The sequence below is a fragment of the Platalea leucorodia genome (genome assembly GCF_965183815.1).
Source record: "Platalea leucorodia genome assembly, chromosome: 16".
Lineage (NCBI taxonomy): Eukaryota > Metazoa > Chordata > Aves > Pelecaniformes > Threskiornithidae > Platalea > Platalea leucorodia.
The window spans coordinates 10,861,364-10,875,385 of record NC_138838.1 but is presented as its reverse complement, the minus strand read 5'-3'; the positions used below and the strand labels follow the sequence as shown (position 1 = coordinate 10,875,385).

The 14,022-nt window shown below is 48.2% G+C and overlaps 1 protein-coding gene across 4 annotated transcripts in view; it reads left to right on the top strand.

The window, feature by feature from the left end:
- Positions 1-14,022, top strand: part of MSI2 (musashi RNA binding protein 2) — a 259,854-nt gene that overhangs the window by 108,961 nt on the left and 136,871 nt on the right. The gene's annotated exons all lie outside the window — the stretch shown is intronic.

Genomic DNA, 14,022 nt, shown 5'->3' with positions numbered 1-14,022 from the left:
TCATCAAGTCCAACCGTTAATCCAGCACTGCCAAGCCCACCTCTAAACCATGTCCCTAAGCACCACGTCTGCCCGTCTTTTAAATCCCCCCAGGGATGGGGACTCAGCCCCTGCCCTGGGCAGCCTGGGCCAGTGCTCGACAAGCCTTTCGGTGAAGAAATTTTTCCTAACATCCAATGTAAACCTGCCCTGGCGCAACTTCAGGCCATTTCCTCTCATTCTGTCGCTTGTTACTTGATGCTACCCCCTCTTTTTTTGAGGGAGCTACTGGAATAGGTGTCTTATCAGGAATAGCTGCCTTATCAGTGGGCCATAAACGTCTGAAATGGTGCGCGCTATCTGAGCGTCTCGGTGTCGTGTGTGTTTGCCTCAGAGCATCTCTGCCGAGGCGGCGAGTGCAGAGCTGCGGGGTTCTCGGATGGTGCCAGATCTCTTTGGGAGACTTCAGTTACCTGCTGCGGCACAGCCTTGCTCAAAGAATAGAAGGATTTAATTGGAAATGGAGTGGTCTGAGTCTTCTTTCAAAATAAGGCCCTGCTTTTCCTGCTGTCTGTTGCAGTTAGAGTGTACACGTTTCATACAAAGTCCAAAGCTAAGGGTTTGTTGGCAGCAGTCTTGTAGTGCCTTTTCCAAGGGTGGAGGCTCTTTGGAGCACGGGCTGTGTGGGTGTCTGTCCAGCCCCACACCTGGGATATGGCCTTTTCTGTGCCTGGTACTTTCGGTCACTACTGCAGTTTCAGTGATCCCAGGAGATAAAACTCCTGTGAAGAAGAGGTCCCCAGGATTCACCTAGGTAAGCTGTTGATGTTGGATTCATTTTTTTACAAGCATCCAGTCCTCCCAAGAGAAACCTTAGGTGCCTCAGCCTGAGTGCCAGCCCCAGGTGGCATTTCAGAAGGATCTTTTAACAATTTCTCGCACAGCTCTTACCCAGGTGGGTGCTGCGGGGCGTGGGTGAGACTGTCACTTTTTCAGCGGTGATTAATAACTCAGCAGTGATGCTGCGCCGTCCTTTGCAGGGAAAGCGCCTCCCTCCCGAGGCGCCATCCAGTTGGACCGGGCAAAGCAGCACAGCCCTCCATCCAACTGCTGCGATCGCCCAGGGCCTGGCATTAGGAGCAGCCGTTGTTCTTAAGCGAGACACACAGTAGTAGTGAGGTAATAAAAGCAAACTTGGCCAGCTTGACGGCAAACTTGGTAGCCTGCCACAGCCATCGGCCCATATGCACAATGGTAAATAAAAGCTGTAGTTGAATTTCTTTCAAGTTTTATATAATATTTGTTACAATATGGAACAGAGGGGGGAATCCCTCTTATGAGTAATTCTACCAAAAAATAAATCTGAACCTCTCTTTTGTTGAGTAGGTGCGCAGCAGGGCAGCAACGCTGTTACAGAGGAGGAAGCTCTCGTGCTCGTTGCAGCCCCTCCGCTGCTGTGCGAGGCTGTGGTACCTCCAGAAACAGGGCCAGCACTGCCCTGTCCTGGGGCTTTTGCAGGCTGATGTTCAGCGAAAAGCTTGCGGCTGAGGGGAGCCGCACAGGGATGCAGCGTTAGTTACTACAGGCAAAGCAAACTCGAGATATAGACAGTTAACGCAGAGGCGTTTGCGTGCCTGGGCTGCTCCGGTCCTGGAGCCTGGTACTGCGTGCACAGCTGAGCAAGGACGTAGACCATAGCAATGACAGTGGGAGCAGAAGGGGAGGAAGTTTGACTGCGCTAAGTGATGGTCAACTTAAAAATAGACCCGTCTATTTATAGCATTGGCAGCACACTGCTGCCCCCCCAGTGAGTGGTACAGCCTGCCTGCAATTGCACCTTATATACATACACACGCGGTTGTGGGCAAAGGCTGGGCAGAGATGATGATGTGTGTGCTTAAACGCACTCCTTTGCTGCGGGGGAGGCCGCACTCCCTGCGGGACGGTGGTGCCAGAGCAGTGTGATGCTGGGGCTGTTGCTCCATCGCTCTTCTCCCAGCCCCTCGCTTGTTCCTCTCGTGCATGAGCTCTTCTCAGTGACTTCTGCCTTGTCCAGGAGCCTCACCAGCTGGTGCATCGTGCGTGTGGCTACTGGCACGACCCTCCTGCCTGCCCTGGGGCCAGCGCAGGGCCGCTGCAGTGCCTGCGTGCCCGGGGCATGCTGCAGAGCACCTGGAACCCAAGGACGGAGGCTGCAGCTGGTGGCACGGAGGTCAGCAGCAGTACCTCCCTAGTGCAAGCAATTTGGGTGTCTTTTTTTTCTTTATGCCGGTGTTGTGAAATGCCCAGCTAACGCGTGGGTGGCCTCGTGCTCTGTTGCTGCTGGCTAGGAAGGAGGTGTAATATAAACACCCATTTAATTGCCACATGTCGATTGTAGGCGAGTCTCCCAGTTTATAGACGGAGGCCACGCCAGAGACCAGCGTTGGTTCAGTCACAATTAACCAGCCTCGGAGACGAAGGACAGCAGGAACGGGGATTGCATGCTACGCCGAGAGGGCACACAAATTACCACGCACGCCCTTGTGGCTGCATTTCTTTCTAATGGGGCAGAGCCACGTCTCTCCCTGAACTCCAGTTGTTTCCTCGTGGCCAGGAGGTGTTTGGCCTAGCAGCAGACCAGGACTGGGGGAAAACTCAATGCAATGGCTCGCTGTGCCATCGCTGGGCAGGCTGCTTGCCCCCCTGCTCCCCCAGCACCGCCTCTGTGCCCCCAGCCCCGGCACTGTGAACCAGGTGTTATTTGTGTTCCTAATTCATCCCTCCCTTTTGTTCCTACACAGGTATTTTTGTTGTTATTGCTGTTTTCTGAACTGACTTTGGTTTTTTTGAATGTAAGTGGAAAATTGAGACATTTTTGGCCTAGCTGGGGAGAGCAAAGATGGCGGCTGAGTGGAGAGAGGCCCTTAAGATGGCTCGTGCTGGCAGGCGAAGTGGGAAACCCACGGCGTGGGATCGGAGGGAGAGTCTGCTTTGCCTTTAGAGCGCAGTGTTGACTTGCGTATTTTGCCATCTGTTTTCCTCTCCTGCTGCCGCCCGTCCCGGTGGCGCGGGGACTCCTTGGTGCGAGGGCTGGCGGGGCCGGGGAGCCGCGTGGATGTCTCCAGCCGGATTCGCTGCTTTGCTGCCGGGACGATACCGCACTCTTTCCCTGGGTCCGGTGAGTCGCTGGACCTCGGGGAGCCGCTCCTTTTGCTTCACGCTTGGACGAGCACGATGGGACGGAGAGAAGAGCCCCGGCGAGGAGGCCGGTGCCCTGGTGAGCCTCCCTGCTTCGGGAAGCAAATAGCAGGCATCCGCAATGGGTGACCCGGTTGTCAGCGCAGGCGCCCGTGTTAACGTGCTGGCGATTGCTAACTGCGCTCGTTTGCTGTAACAAAACTGTGTTTCTCCTGTCCTTTTCTTTGGCAGGGAAGCCAGATCGCCTCTTTGCTAGCACGGATACGGACCGGGGCAGAGACGTCGATTCATTTCACGCACAGTCTGTTCTTAATCGTGAGGGTTTTTTTTCGTTCTATTTATTTTCAGCTTCCCACTCCAAATTAGAGGGTATTTGAGAGAGTTTATTCTCGTGAGCTTTTGCATTCCTAAAAGGAAACCTCTGCCACTGCTTCCATTGCAAACCCCTGCTTATGAAAATATCTGCTCCTAGTTGAAGTTTAATCTAATTAAATCTTAATTATATGGGGCCCCAGGACAAGGTTGTGATTTTTTAATATACATTTAAAAAAAAGAAAAAGGAAAAAAGTGTGTCCAGGGACTGTTTCCTTTGAGATTGTCTGTCCAGCACTGAGGAATATTCTGTTCATTATCTGGATGTTTATAATCAGTTTAATTCTAGGACCTGTCAGGCAGGGGTGATGTTTTTGGTTTTTATTTGTACAGTCACTTGCATATTCAGTTCTGACCTGTAACTGGTACTCCTGCAATGGAAATAATCAGTAGAATAGTATAAGCTTTTGATAGATGGCACTTCTAGTCATAAAAGCTAGCACCTATGAGAATAAAAGTGGTTTTTAGGAGGGATTTGAGTAGAGAGGATGATCCAGTACCTGGGCTAAGCTGGAGTTTTCCTGTTGCAAAGCGGACAGGACGGGAGATCGTGGACAGAGAGGGCAGGGGAAGCTGTGTTCCTCCTGCATCAGAGGGTGAACTCCTGTCGCTTCTGTGGGACTGGTGTGTTTGGACCCGTGCAGTCGCAGAGTACAGGTTTGCTTGCAAAACGGTAGCACGCTAGCCTTTCCAGCAAATGTTGACTCTCTGCCTAAATATATTTTTACGTAGAGGACCCTTTACCTAAATTAGACATGAGGTTTCAGTAATGTTTTGTGAGGGAGCTTTTTGTCCTTGATATGAGACCAACTGGTTTTACTCCAAAGAGCATATTGAGGGGAGATGAATGTCTTTCCATACGCCGTTCATATGAGGGCAGTTGTGCGTTCTTTTTGTTTTGGTATTTTTTTTTAACGGGAGAGTGATTTTATATTAATGTTTCAACTTTGGACTCCCAGTTCAGGTTTGAAAGTTGGGGCTGCTGTTTCACTCACTAGTATACACTTAAGGGTAGAATTTCTGCTTTAGTTTTCAATCTCTTGAGCTTTTGTCATTTTTTAATCACAACCTTATGTGTTATTTAAACACTTTTTTATTTAATCAGTTATTCTTTTAAGTGGGCTTAATTGTATAAAGATTATCATGCATAAGAGACGTCTATAATTAGAAGGGGGGATTGGTGCTATTAGACAGTGTTTTAGTGAAGAAAATTATAGCGTTCATAAACTGTTTGGAGAATGGAGGCAGCATATATTAACGTTCAACAAGTTTTATGTAATCTTAACAGAGGATTGACTCTTGCTCACTTGGATGAGTTTGGGCTGCTCCGGTACTTCTTCTGCGAGCTTGGTAGAAGCTTCTCTTCCTCTGCCTTCTCTTCCTCTGCCTTTCCTCCTGGCACGGAAGGGGAAACAGGCCTGTCTGCTTTATTGCAACACCATGGGGCTGACTTGGAGACCTGAGTGCTACAGAAGGTTGAGTGCTACAGAAGTGCCGAACGCTCTGGAGCTCCGCTCCTTGTCCGTGAAAAGCTTCCAAAACTCCCGCTCTCGCTGCATTTCTGAAACCGACTGAAAGATGCGAGCTCTGGTTTGGAGTTCTCTTTTATGGAAATAGTCAACAAAAAATCAGTTTTCACTTTTCTTTGAAAGCAGGAATTACTTATATGGCAAACATTAATTGGCAATTTTATATCGGTTGGGCTTTAAAAGCCTGCGAAGAGATTCTACTTTGGCTGCTCCACTGCCTTGTGCTCTCCTGCTCCTCTCGCCAGCGCCGGGTGGCTGGTGGGGGACCTGCCGTCATTCAGATGGACATGTCCTTAGGACAGTCCAGATGATTTCCAGCTCGAAGGATTTGGCAGTGGGATGAACGCAAGGTGGTTTAAAGCCTCCTGGGCTCTTTCCAGACTGAATTCTGGGCCAGCTCTCCTGAAAAGAAAATGTCACCACTGGTCTTTCTTTCACTGGAGTCCTCCTGTTAACAGTGTGCATGTGCGAAAGTACAAATAAACACACAAAGCTATTGTGATATTCCATATGCAGGTAGGTAATTTATCGGGAACAATTACTCTGCACATCATTTGTGAGCTGAAATGAGCAGGAGAAGGTGGTGTGCGCCGCGGCTTGGCAGCCTGCCTGCACTCGCTGTATTGTTAGAATTTCTTCTCCCTCCATCTCCTCCCCTGCCCCATGGAAATGACATGACACCGGGGGACCATTGATTTCTGCTCTCCGCGTTGTTAATGAAAAATTCCTTGTTGGCTCCTAGTTCTCTAAATCCTGTGAGACAGCTGCAACAGTTTAGATACTTCAGGAGCAAACATGCCAGCCTGGGTGATGTATGACTTTGTGAACTTTCAAGGGACAAAAGGGTAGGCTTTTGTTGGCCATAAAACCGAGAGAGGCTCTTATCTATGTAATTATTACATTTTCTGTAGCCAGTTTGCTGAACATGTTTTGGAACTCAGTACACAGTTTCCATCTCAGATGGCATACGAGATTTATCATGTTTCTTAATGCTTAATAATTTTATTTTGAAGTTTAGATCCAGCCAAATAAGAGCCATGAGTCTTGATGATGCTAAATAAAGCCGCCTCATACGTTTCCCAGGACTCCAAATGCAGTCCTCATTTTCTTCTCTGCTGTGTATCTCTTTGCCAAGTTAAAGCCATTAATTTTGAGAGAAGGGAAGTATTATTTTAGATCACCTTGTAATGCTTTGTTGCCACATTTTATGTTCCTGGACAGCATGGTAGTGGAACGCTCTCCATTTATGAAGCGCAGGGTACAGATGGCAACTCATTAAAACTTTAGTGATAATCACCCTTCCTATGGAATTACCACTTAAATCTGGTTAGTGGAAGAGGAGGAGTAGTGTCACAGAAACATGCTTCTTCTGGGTGATTTAAAAGCATATGGGATTGAGTGTTTTATGTGTGCCCCCTTGTCAGGAGTCCTCAGAGCAGATTGTCAGAATTGTTGAGCAGTTAGAGTTTAATGGAGGTACAGGAGCTCTTGCTCTTGATCCCTTTGACAGTTAAGCTGTCGTCTTCAAGTGCATTTTTAAAAAAAAGTCTTTTAAATACAGCTGTTTTTGCAGAATAAATGGAGGCAAGAACAAGTATGTGAGGCAGCTGGTAAGGAGCTTTTTGGTCATTTCAAGGCTGGGAAGCGTTCTTTGGGGAGTAATGCATCATTGTGAGATGGCCTCAAAGCAAAAAAGGTACTTGCTTGTTTGTCCTCACTTGTGCAGATGGTAAGAGGAATGGTCCCAAGGGCTTGTTGAGAGCTTGGAAGTGCCTGGGAGTTAGAAAAAATGTTTGGATTCAAGTCTCGGCACTGTTACAGATTTTCTTTGGGACTTTGAGCAAGTCACTTATTTCTTCTCTGCCTCGGTTTCCCATCTGTAGAATCTGGTTGAAGTGTCACTGCCTTTATTGTAGTGAAGTATTGGAGGTACGTGCATTAGGGATTATGAAGTATTTAGGTACGAGCAGAACTGAATGTTAACTATGGGTAGACAGAGTCTTGCAACGTACTTTGAGACTTCGAGGTAGTGAGTGTAACTGGTGAAGCCCCGATTCCCAGAGGCGGGCAGTGCTGTCTCCTCTGCCAGACAGCCGCGTTCAGGTCCCGCTACAGAGGGTACCGAGTAGCATCTTGAATATACCAACAAATTTCAGCCTGGAGGTGTCGGAAAAGCTCCCCAAATAAATTGCTTTTGTTGAAAATGTCACTGTTTTCCTGTCAAATATTGTTTTAAAATGGATCTCAAGGGTTTGGGATTTGCAAGCCTGGAACAGGCATTCTGGATTCCTAGGCAGTGACATCCTCGGCCTTTTCCTGGGTAGGGTTTTTCTTTCTGTCACCTGAACATCCGTTGTTATTTGCTGAGAAGAGGGCTTTCCATCTCACGCTAAACTGCTTTGAGTTGGCAGAGGGGATGAGTGATGCTTTCTGGCTTTCCCTGTTCTTTCCTGTCCTCTTTTTTAACAAGCGCAGTACCTTCAAAGGTGACTTGTGCTCAGAAAAGCAGGGCTGAGAAGGCTGGGTGAGGTCAGCACACCTTTGCACAGTGCTATCACCTTACAGCACCGTTAGCAATTTGGCCCAACCTGAAGCAGACCAGTAAATTATCCCTTATAATAACCTAAATGATCCGTCTTGCCTGGGTAATGCAGGTACGTGAAGGGCGTGGACCTTTTTTTTTCCTCTTCCAAGGACTTGTGCTGAAATGTCCCCGCGTCCCCTGTCTGCCCAGCTCCGCAAAGCTGTCTTTTCATGAATTTCACTGGAGGGCAGCCAGCGGCTGGGCGGGCTGCGCTCCCTGCTTGCTGCTCCTGCTGTTGGCTGCAGGTTTGCTGGCGTGTGCGGGGTGAGCCACCAGCCAAAATTTGGCTACTGTTTCCTCTGAGTCACATCTGTCTAGTCTTCCTAAAGCAAACAGAAAAGCTTTCCTGCATTTAGCGCTGCAGAGCCAAGAGCTGTGTTCACGTCTGCTCCCTGCTTTGCTCTAGCTGCTATGGTCAGACCTGTGCCTGGTAGCAGCGCTAGCCAAGAGCTTAAATTTTGTCTGCCAGGTAAGTGGTGGATGCTTGGGAGAAAAAAAATAAATGTTTCTAATAGTATCCTGCCTTCAGTCAATTTTTATGTGGGAAAACCATGATGCAGGGTGGGATGCTGCAAGATCTCTTAAATATGAACCTTCCTCCTCATTACAGCTATATTGGAAATGATAATTGTCTATTTAGCGTACTTAAATGAATTCCTGATTCTGTCCTTGCATCTAGTAGTCTGATTGCGGTTCAGTCTCTGCCCTGTACTCCACTGTCACTCAGCCCGTTGCTGGAGACTGGATTTAAGTGCCTTTAGGTGCTTTTTGCTTATCTTGTAGCTTGCGTTTTGCCTCATTCGTCAGCAGTCAGAGCTTCACTGCCGCCTGAGCCCTTTCTCTGACAGCACCGACGTGACTGAGAGACAGCAGAGGTGACCAGGGCCGTACGCACTCCCTCTGGTATCGCTGCTGTAACGTAGCCAGGGTTTGGAGAGGAGTTTGGGCCCTGTCGGGACCTTTCTCTGGCCGCTGCGGCGCGGGGCGAGTGCAGGACGTGGAACACTTGGGCCAGTGCTGGCCGCTGTGTGCGGTGGAGGTGCTCCCATTGCTGCTCTGGGATCAGCCTTGTTTCCTTTTAAGTTTAAACTTCAGCCTATCTGCTTTGGATTGTACAGCTTCATTTTCAGAAAGAGACTAATACTTTTTTTTTTCCCCCCCTCTTTTATCTCCTCTTCAACAGCCTGTTGAGGTGTGGGTGACACTGAGTACATGTTTACTGGTAACTGTGGAGTCTGCAGCAATTTCTGGCCTCTTGGGCAGCACCACTAAACCCGTGTCCCTCTGCAAATTGTGGAAGTGTTACGGTCTCGGGGGCAGTGCCCCAGTGCGGGATGTGAAGTTGCACACAGGTAGTTTGGTCTTTACCCAAGGCTTTTTTCCAGCACATGGTGTCACTGGGGTTGCACCTGGTGGTCTCTAAAGATTTGATTCACAGTTGGACTTGCAGCAGACCCTTGGGTTGGGTTTGCTGGGCTGGTCAGCCTTGTGCCACAGGGCTGCACACGTGCTGCCGTCTGCTCTCCCTGCCTGGGGCGTTTTACATTTGTGGTCCCAGTGTCTCTAAGAGAAATCCCTCTCTCCTGCACCTGCAATCCATCAGCTCAGCCTGTGCAGAAGAAGCAACATTGGTGCACTTGGTTGGTTCCTGGGAAATGTTAATGTTTCCAAACCAGTGACGTCCTGTGGTGACGAAGACTGCAAAAGGGGCAGAGTATTCCCAGCAGCTGCTCTGTGGCCAGGTGGTTTCCATGCCAGGGAAGGAGAGGAGTCTCCGTAAGAAGTCAAGGAATGGGTCAGTGATCCAGGTGACAGGTTGTGTTTTGTCTTAGGGGAATGGCAAGAGCTGGAGATTTCTCTCAATAGCCACAAACTTGCACCCAAAGAAGTCGTGGGCTGAGCAGAGAGGGAATAACAGAGGGCCCTTTGCCACACCTGGATAGAAAAAAGGGCTACTAGTGAAGGAGACAGTGGCCAAGAGTGATCAGAAGGGTTCCTGCGGGACACCCGCAATTTCTCGTAACTATGGGAGATAAAGAAAAGTAGCCAATATTTTTTTGGAAGTGCTTGAAAATAACTGACCAATTCTGTTTCAACAAAATAATTTTTTCTGACTGTAGCTTCGCCTCAGCTCCCCTCCGCCCCCCATACAACCTCGCTCTTATGTTCAGCACCCTAAAATTTAAATGCACATCATGTATCTGGAAGTTCTGGAGAGACCCCAGGACCGTAAGTAGCACTGATGTATGTTGTGTGCTCAGCATCGTATAAACTGTCATTCAAACCAAACTTCTGGTGGGGACCTGACAGACGGGCTCACCCGTTGCCTCGGAGGAGTATGGAGGTACAGAGGAGACGCGGGCACTCGCCCGGGGAGCAGGGCCGGCCAGCAGCTCTCGGCTTGCGGGAGGACCTGAAACCGCAGCCCAGGAGTTGTGGGGCGCTTCGAAGACGCGCGTACGCTCCCCGCGGTGGTTGTGAGAAACCCCGGCAAAGCAGATGAATGCGGGTTTTTTTTCCTGCCTTGTGTATTTGTATGCAGGACAGTGAAGAATAGAAGAATCCACCCTCCTGGAAGGATATCATCTTTTAAACAAGGCATATTTGAAAAAATACAATAAAATTTGCGTACATTTGTTCCAGTATAAACACACATGCTCATCAGTGGCAGATGTGGAGGCTGTGGCTCTGAAGCAACACGCACGTGTGCAGCTAGGGCAGCGTGATGGACTGAGCAGAGCCGCTGCTGTCTGCGCATGTTGGAAATACTTAGTTCTGCTTTATTACCACCGCTACCCCGCCTCCCGCCCAAAAAAAAAAGAAAAAGAAAAGAACATCTGCTAATGCATAGCTTAAAAAAAAAAAAAAAAAAAGAAGCTGCAAAGGAAAGCCCACTCGCTTCACTGCAGCTGAACTCAGCGAAGAGTTCACAAAAGGGCATCCGAGCTGCGCTGCGGTCAGGCTTTTGAGAGCCGTCTTGGTCACACCCTGATGTGTGTTTGTGGCGCTGCCTGTTTGGGTTTATATGCAGTTATAAATGGTGTGTCATAATAGCAAATGCATATTAATTTTTAATAGAAATCTGTAACAGCTCATGATGCTGAAATATGGTGTCTCTGTTGACAATTGCTATTTTTGGTGGAAACAAACCCTAAGGCCTTTGCAGTGCTTCTGTCTGTTTATAAACACTGCTGTCTGCAAAAGAGGAAATGTGTTTTTCAGCATCTCGATGCAGTAATTTTTCTCTCTGATCTAATGGAAAACTTCAAAGTCAATTGTTTGGACTCCTGATTGTAGCAGTTGTCTATTAAGTCCCTTTTTGGTCTTCTCATCTTTTAAATGCATTTAGCTACTAAGTGCACAGACACCAGGGAGCAGGAGTAATTTAAACAGAGAACCCCCCTGCTTTTTGTCTGCTTGCTCCAGCAAAAGTTTTGCTGTGGAATAATGGTCTCGGAATGTATCCAGGAACGCGCTCGGTATTGTCAGCACAGTGTTTTGTTCGGTCTGTCAGAAGGAAGTCTAATTTACCTTTAATTGTTTTGTGCGTATTTCCAACAGATGCCGTTTATTTTCCTGTCGGCCGCTGCCCTTGCTGGGAAGCGGCGCAGGCAGCGAGCGGTTGTGAGGAACGCGGCAGGCTGTTTGCTTACGTGTCCTAAGTCGGAGCAAGAGCTGCCTGCCTTCTCCCGACGCTTTCCCACGTGGTTGGTCCCCAGCGCTACCTTGCTTAATACTTGGCTGTTAATTGCTTTAGAAATCATCACTTTCAAGCTCTTGGTGGGGGATTTTGGTTGTTTTTTTTTAATGTGGCTTGTTTGTGGATAGCAAGGAACTTTCATGTAATTGGAGTGCTTTGGTGCCAGGTGCTGGGCATTGCTTAGTGCTCCTGTTTGGTCTCCGGTACCTATAGCTGCCTGTTTTAATCACCTCCTGCGTTTGTAGCATCTTTCGCAGTGGTCTTTGCCGATTCAAAGGCATTTTTACCTCTCCCAGGAGCATGAAGAATCCTCATGGCTGTTGCTGTGGGCCTGAGGATGTATATCTCATGCTTTTTCTGGTTACAGTAGTTTCAGCCCGGAGCTGGTGAGGTCTGATGTGTGCTGGTGGGGACGTTCTGTGGGTGCAGCTGTCGGAGGAGGAGAGGGGTGCTGTGCTCTCAGCCACTGTGACTGCATTGACCAAAACCTAATAATGAAATAGATCTTTTTTAGACCAAATAATTTTTACTCGGCTTGGTACCCAGCACCCCTTGGGGGGGCTGGGAGTGTTGGACTGGTGGGGGTGAGGATGGTGGGACACGGTGAGGATGGTGGGACACAGTGGGGAAGGGAACCTCTCTGTCAGGCTCAGCAGCAAGGTGAACAGTTTAAAGTGGCACCTTAAAACCCGGGGACTCCTCTGTAAGGCATCTAAGCCCTCAGTGCGTGCAACAGAAGGGTCTTCTGATATAAAATGAAAATGTGTATAAATCTTTTTTTGAGCGTAGGCGAGCATTGGTGGTGGTGGCTGGCGTTAGGCTGGCAGGCAGAGAAAGGGCTTCCGACCTGGCTGGCCAGGGCTGGGTCGGAGCAGTCGCCATCAAGGCTTCTGACGTCGCTGTTCCCTTGTCCCCAGGCAACCCCGGTAACTAGACGCACAGCACGTTGCTTATGCATTTGATAATTACCTGTTCTTTTGCCCCTCTGCCTTCTAGCTTTTACTTTGTGTCCATGATTTGTTCCCTTTGCCTGGAGATGAGAGTTCCTCTTAGTTGTTTTTCTGGGAATTGTTTTCTCCCTCTTCCTGAAAGTCAATCCAGAAACTTCTGGAGACGGATAGCTCTAGAGAACTTGTGACTGTTCACCAGACACTTCAATCACTACGGCAGTTGTTGCAGGGAGTTCTTCAGTTTCGGCTGGGTCATCTGCCCAGGCCTGGCTTTCATTTTTACCCCGCCGGAATTCTGCAACGTTCTCCCCCAGCGCTGGGAGCAGAGGCCGGTAGCCACGATGCTGCTGCGCTTCCCTGTGGAAGGGTTTGGATCTGGGTACCGCTGACTCCTCGCTTCTGCTCCAGCTTTATTGGAGAGGAGGGCTAGCACGTGAATACTGAATTTTTCATGGTGAAGGTGAAGTTCGCAAGTACCCCATATGCACGTAGCTGCGGCTGTCGTTTATTAGACTATCAAGAGGGTTTGTTTTCCCAAATAACCCTCTGAATTATTCTGTGTAATTAACTCATGAACTTATTTAAAATGATAACGGGGTAGGGAGGAGGAGAGGAACCATTGTGGAGCTTAGTAAACCGATAGTATTGCATCACTTTTCCCCACTGATCACAAGGTCGTCTCCAACAGCTGTTCAGGCGTAATTAGCCAACCCAGACTTCACGGTTTGAACAATTGAAAAATTACAGGGGTCAGTGACTCGGTGTCTTAAATTTTAATAAGTACATAAAAACAAAGTGCTGAGTTATTAAAAATTAATCCTGCTAAGCGGTTGTTTAGGCTTTTTGGAGCTGGAAAGCCTGAGCGTGTCCGTTTGTCCACTGGGGCTGGAGAAGTGTGGGTGGTTATCTCTCTGGCCTGCGCTGCTCTCCAGCAACAGTTTAATGGGAATGTTAAGTTTGATTATTAATTTAATCAAGGTCATACTTTGTTTATGCAGAAGTAGAATGAACTGTGGCCCTCAGTAATCCTTTCTCTCCTCGCTAGCTCAGCCTTTGTAATTCCTATAAGCCGCTCATACGAGCGGAGTTGGGATATTCACACAGTCAAGTGGATATTGTGCAAGTGTTGATTATAGTGTGCGGCTCTGTCTCGTCCTAAGTACAGAGATGTTCTATTAACACGGAAGGTAAATCTGTCAGCATTAACATTCTAAGCCTAATTTTTTTTTTCCCCCCTTTTGGGGCTTTGGATCCTGGTTATAAAACGTGGCTCAGAGCTTAAAGCATGGCGAGTGCGCTTTCTTCTCTCCGTGCATTCTTCAAAAAGCATTCAACCGTGGCGTTTATACAAGACAAATTTGGGAACTTCTGGCTGCTCTGATTTTACAGCTTTGTGCGTGTGTGCCGTTCTGTGAAGCCATGAGAACTTGCTACAAAAGCAGGCGAACCTCTTCTGACCCACCTGGCGTTGTTTTCGGAGGCAATTAAACATAAACAGCATGCAAAGTAGGGAGGATAGGTTGAGCCTGGGGGTGGGTTTTGGAATGAAACTTTTATTTCCTTAAGCTGTGTGCAGGAATTTGTAAAGGAATCCAATAAGAATATTTGCTTTTATTTAAACATAAAAGTATTGGGAAGATGCATGCTATCGGATTGCCCCAGGCATAGCTAGAAAAATCACGAGGTGCATTAGACATATAATCTGAATTTTCAGATAGCTGGAGATAG